At 39.9% G+C, this 5,879-nt stretch overlaps 1 non-coding gene across 1 annotated transcript; it reads right to left on the minus strand.

Annotated features, from left to right (window-relative positions):
- Positions 1-3,045: 3,045 nt before the first annotated feature.
- On the minus strand, positions 3,046-3,152 carry LOC141640685 (small nucleolar RNA R71). Its single transcript, XR_012543122.1, has one exon. It is a non-coding gene; the product is annotated as a small nucleolar RNA R71 (small nucleolar RNA).
- Positions 3,153-5,879: the final 2,727 nt, after the last annotated feature.

The following is a 5,879-nucleotide window of genomic DNA, read 5'->3' on the forward strand; positions in this document are numbered from 1 at the left end:
TTCATAATACAATTCCCGTCTCCTTGTATCTTTGATTAGATGTGCGACAAAGCCTATCAAATCTCCAGGTAAGTGTTCCTTTCACTGAATTAATTACTCAGGTACCTGCTTATGCTAAGTTTATGAGGGAAATTTTGACCAATAAGCGTAGTTTTGATGAGGTAGAGACTAGCTTTTACCGAGGAGTGTATTGCACACCTATAAAATAAGTCTCCACCTAAATTGGCTGATCCAGATAGTTTTTCTATTCCCTGTTCTATAGGCACCCATACTATGACAGTGTCAGTGTTTTACCCCTGTCTTTAGCTAAAAAGATAGGTTTGACTGAGTTTAAATGCACTAATATGACTGTCCAGATGGCAGACCGTTCCTTGTCACGACCTTTAGGGACCCTAGAGGATGTTCCTGTACGAGTTGGGAAGTTCTTTATACCCCTCGATTTCATTGTGTTGGACATTCCTGAAGATACACATACCTCTATTATCTTAGGGATACATTTCTACACACTGCTGGTGCAATTATTGACGTAGGAGCGAGGACTCTGACATTTAAGGTGGGGGTGAGAAATTGACATATACCTAGTCTAGTGTTCTGATGTGACCATAATTAGCGCATATTTAGTCCCCGAATTAGCCTTGTTCCAATGCTTTTTAGTGCATATTTGGGTCATTTATTGTCTTTAGTTCTTTGTTTTGCATATTCTTTGAGGTTTTGTGTCCTTGGTAGTAAAGGAGTGCAAACCTTGCATTTTCTTGGCAAAATGAGACTAAATTGATTGAATTCAATGACCAAGCATCAAGGAGAGACAAGATTAAAAGGCCTTTGTACATATTATAGTAGTTGGGCAATGATGAGGAAAGATCCTTGCATCCCCGAGGAAATCCCCAAGGATTTTATGAAGAAAAGGGAAGAAAAGAAGAAGAAACAAGACTGAGCTGCAATCCGTGCAGATTGCCAAGAAGACGCCCGTCCTCCACCTTACAATCCGTGCGTCTTCTACCAAAGACGCCCGGGCAGCAGTCACCAGAAGACGCCCGTCTTCTCCCAAAGACGCCCGGGCAGAGACACATGAATCCGGCCGTCCCGAGCCTAAGACGCACGGATTCCAAGGCAGCACAAATTCGTTCTTCAAGCTTGAAAGAAAGATGCCCTTCCTTCAGAAAATACCGGCGTTTCCTTAAGTAGGGACTTAATCGTCATTTAAGCCCTTAGTTAACCCTAATGCATCCACCTAATTTCCACTATAAATACCCCATTAGTCTAATTAGAAGAGCATGTTCTTCTTACCAATTCTTAGAGTAGTTAATATCAATCAAATCTCTCTTTAGTTTTGTAATCAACAATTAATCAAGTTTTAATACAAGTTTTATTTCTTTAATCTCTCTTTTGTTCATCCTTTATTTTGGGTAATTGAAGATTATTTGGGTTATTATTGGGAGATTGACAACCTCTCAATCAAGCATCAAGTACTTCTTTTATTCTTGCTTTATTATTGGAATCATTAGTAGGTATAATTCTCTTAATCTCTTTTTAATTATTGCTAATTACTTTCATTTATTCATCATGTTTCACTTTGTTAGTATGATTGATAACCTTGCTAGCATGTTCAACATAATAATGAGTGAGTAGTCACCTAGCTAGGGTTAATGGGTAATTAGGGGAAACCAACATAGGGAATGATTCATGCTTAAATTAATATGCTTTCATGGTTTATTTGCTTGCTTGTTTTGATCTCAACTCATGCACATGTTATGTTTAATGAAATACGAGCCTATGAATCCTTGCATTTTTTACCCATCACTTATATTTTCAATGAGACTTGTAAGACATAAACCAACTCGAGTCTCATTAGACCATGCATGTTGTTGAGTAGAGAAGACTAAGTCGACTTGTAGGTGTTGTACAATCTAATCGATTCGACTCCGGGACCCAAACTTTCCTAGGATTGTAAGATATAACCCAACTCAATCCATCACAACAATAATTGCTTGCTTATAATTTGAGAACATGTTTGTATGATCAATTCCCATGATTCCCCTATGACCCCATGACACTCTAGTGCTTTTTATCAATTGTTTACAACCCTTTTAATTCATCTTGCTTGTTTACTTTCATTGCTATTTAGTTTAGTGACCTTCTACATCAACCCAAATTGTGACACCCCTAAGACACCACTAGTTGCAATAGAAATCTCATCTCAATTCCCGTCCCTTGGGATCCGACCTTTACTTGCCTCTTTACTAATTGTAGAGTGGTTTGTGAAGCTATAAATTGTGTTTTGGTCTAGGTGCTCCTAATGACAAGTTACCGAAAAGATTTAGTCCGACCAAAAATGGCTCCGTTGCCGGGGACGGTGTTATCTTGATTTAGATTTTCTTATATTATTATTAGTTGTGTCTTTCTTTGCCTTGGGAAAGTAAAACTCCTCAAGGTTTGTTCTAATTGTTTTCAAGTTGTTTGATATTTTGCATGTCTAGAAGGTCACAAGGTGATTTGTTACCTTTTGATCGTGAAATTGAAAGAACTTTGACAACCAATAGAAGACTTGCTAGGAAAAATTTGAGAGGTATTAGTGAGGTTGTAGATATTCAACCAACTATTGAGTTCATCAACCCCTTTGCAAGAGAAGGTGAGGAGAACCCAACACAAAATACAACACAAAATCAACCCACAATGCCTAAGTTTTCATCACATTCCGTACCCACCGGGGAGAACCTACCCAATGGTACTCCCACACCACAACATTTGACCGGAAATTTCATTGCTAAATCCGCATTTATCCAATTAGTCGAAAGAAGCCAATTTGGGGAGATGCCTAGTGAAGACCCTCATTCGTATATGGAAACCTTTTGTGACTATTGTGATGCGATTTCTCAAACCGGTGTAACTCAAGACCAAATTCGATGGGTCTTATTTCCTTTTTCTCTAATTGGCACCGCGAAACAATGGTTGAAGGGCCTTGATAAGGCCACTCTCGGAATTGATTCTTGGAAGAAGTTGGCTCTAGCTTTCAACAAAAAATTCTACCCACCGGAAAAGACTAACATGCTAAGAGCTCAAATTACGGGTTTTAAGCAAAGGGATGAAGAATCTTTGTATGAAGCTTGGGAGCGGTTCAAAGGAATTTGTCGCTCGTGTCCTCACTATTGACTTAGCGAGTGGTTCTTGGTACAACAATTTTGGAACGGTCTATATGAAGATTCAAGGAACATTCTCAACATGGGATCGAATGGAATGTTCACCGAAGTTGATGACAATCAAACTTAGAACAAAATTGAGGAAATGGCGGTCCATAACTCACAATATAGTAGACCTCGCAAGGCTACTAGGGGAGGAAAGCATGAAGTGGACTCCGTTACTCAATTGGGTGCTCAACTTAGTGCTCACATTGATACAATCAATTTGAAGTTTGAAAAAGCTATGGCTAGACTTGAAGAAGCCTCAAAATCACCAAAGCATCATGTTAATGCCATGACGGCATCTTCATCAATCCCAAAAGGGATATGTGAGAATTGTGGAACTTTGGGACATGACCAAAGTGAATGTAGGGGAACAAATGAACAAGTGAATGCTTTCCAAGCATACAAGAGTGGTACCCCTTATTCCAACTATTACAATGAAAACACCAAATTCCATCCAAATCTCTCATACAAAAGCCAAAATGTTCAAAGCCCTCAAACAACATACACCCCACCTCCCATGAGAAACCAAAATCAAAGACCCTTTTACAACCAAAACCAAGGTTACCAAAATCAAAATCCATACAATCAACAAAATGACCAAGGTTTTGATGTTCAAAAAGCAGTCCTTCAAATGCAAAAGAATCAACAAGAGTTTTTCACTCAAATGCAAAAAGATAGTCAAGCAAAGGAAACCACCATCAACAACATCCTAGCTCACACCAAAATGTTGGAAACCAAATTGACTCAACTAGCATCTTCAAGCTCACAAAGACAAAAGGGGCAATTACCACCTCAAAGTAATCCCCCAAGACATGAAACGGTTAGTGCCATTCACTTGAGAAGTGGTACAAGGTATGAAGCACCGGAGAAGCAAGTTGAGGATGAAGTTGTGGAAGCTAGTGACAAGGAAGAAATTGTGCAAAACTCCAAGGATGGAGAACCATCAAAAGAAGAAATTTCAAAGAAAAATGAAGACAAGGTCAAGGAGAAGGAGCCCATTGTGATTAGACTTCCTTTTCCAAGTCGTCAAGCCAAGCCCAAATTTGATGACCAACTTGGAAAGTTTATGGAAATTGTGAAGAATTTGGAAGTCTCAATTCCTTTCACGGAATTAATCAATCACGTTCCGGCCTATGCGAAATACATGAAAGACATCCTCATAAAGAAGAAGTCGATCCGGAAGCTTGAGACTATCGCCTTCATTAAGGTGAGTAGTGCAATACTTCAAGGAAGTTCACCTCCAAAACTCAAGGATCCGGGAAGCTTCTCAATACCGTGTACCATTGGCGACACCACGATCAACAAAGCCTTATGTGATCTAGGGGCTAGTGTGAGTGTTATGCCGTACTCGGTGAGTAAAAGGTTGGGGATGGGAGAGCTTAAATGCACCAATATTACACTCCAAATGGCCGATAGATCGACGAAGACACCATTAGGGATATGGGAAGATGTTCCGTATTTAATTGGGAAGTTTTTCATCCCGGTGGACTTTGTCATTGTTGACATGGAAGAAGACTCCAACATTCCAATCATCCTAGGAAGACCTTTCTTACACACCGCGGGTGCGGTGATTGATGTGAAACATGGAGAGCTCACTCTAGAAGTGGGAGATGAGAGTATAACTTTCAATCTTGACAAGACAATGAGAGATCCATGTTTGCATGAACCATGTTTTATGATTGATCATTATAGCCGGAAGGATGATAGGAAGAAGTCGGAACTCCAATGGAAGAAGAAAATTGAAGATGCTCCATTCAAAGAGCAAGTGAATTGTAACAAGGAGAGCTTGCAAAGCTCATCAAAGTCAAGCAAAGAAGAAGAGGATGGCCTCATTGGCCAAGACAAGAAATTGGAAGAGTTGTCTCTATCAACTCAAGAGATCTTTAGTGATCAAGTGGATGAAGTTTGTGGTCTTTGGGACGACGAATTTGAAGGGATTTTCAATCCCTACATTGGTAATGCTATCGATCAAGACCGACAACAAGGGCAAAGATCTATTGAAGATCTTTATCATGATAATGAACAAGCTTTTGATTACTTTTTCAAGGTGTTGAGCAACATCAACAATACCTTGAACATGCCCCCTTGACATCTCATCAAGAATGAGAGTTTGGTGGAGTCCTCCCTAAACCACCATTTGTAAATATTTCTAACTCCCTAACTCGCATTTTAATTCTTGAATTGCATTTTTGTTATTTTTGAATTTTTATATTTTGATCAAGATAATTATCATGTTTGAGAGAAGTGAGGGAGGGACTAATGATTTCAATTGATGTGTAGTGCTCTAGCTTAGTGTGGGGATAGCAATTGCCTAGGCTATTCATGCCTTAGTAGTGCCCCCACAATGAAGAACACGAGATTTTGAAGAATGAAAAATGACAAGGGATATGCAAGGTACACGGATGGAACTGAATCCGGGTAAAAGGGGTAGAATCTGAGCGGTTTCAGGAGAATCCGCCCGTCTTCAGGCAATCCGGGCATATTGGGCAGAAGACGCCCGTCCTTCTGAGCTGAATTTTTGACTGTTAACGAATCCGGGCATCCTGCAATTGAATCAGCCCGTCTTCAAAAAGTCGCCCGTCTTCACTGAAAGACGCCCGTCTTTTTGGCTGAGGAAAACAAGAAAAATCCCTGTAAAGGAATCCGCCCGTCTTCTCTGAAAGACGCCCGTCCCGCATTTTCAAATTCGCCCGTCTT

Source organism: Silene latifolia, unplaced genomic scaffold (assembly GCF_048544455.1).
Source record: "Silene latifolia isolate original U9 population unplaced genomic scaffold, ASM4854445v1 scaffold_96, whole genome shotgun sequence".
Taxonomy (NCBI): domain Eukaryota; kingdom Viridiplantae; phylum Streptophyta; class Magnoliopsida; order Caryophyllales; family Caryophyllaceae; genus Silene; species Silene latifolia.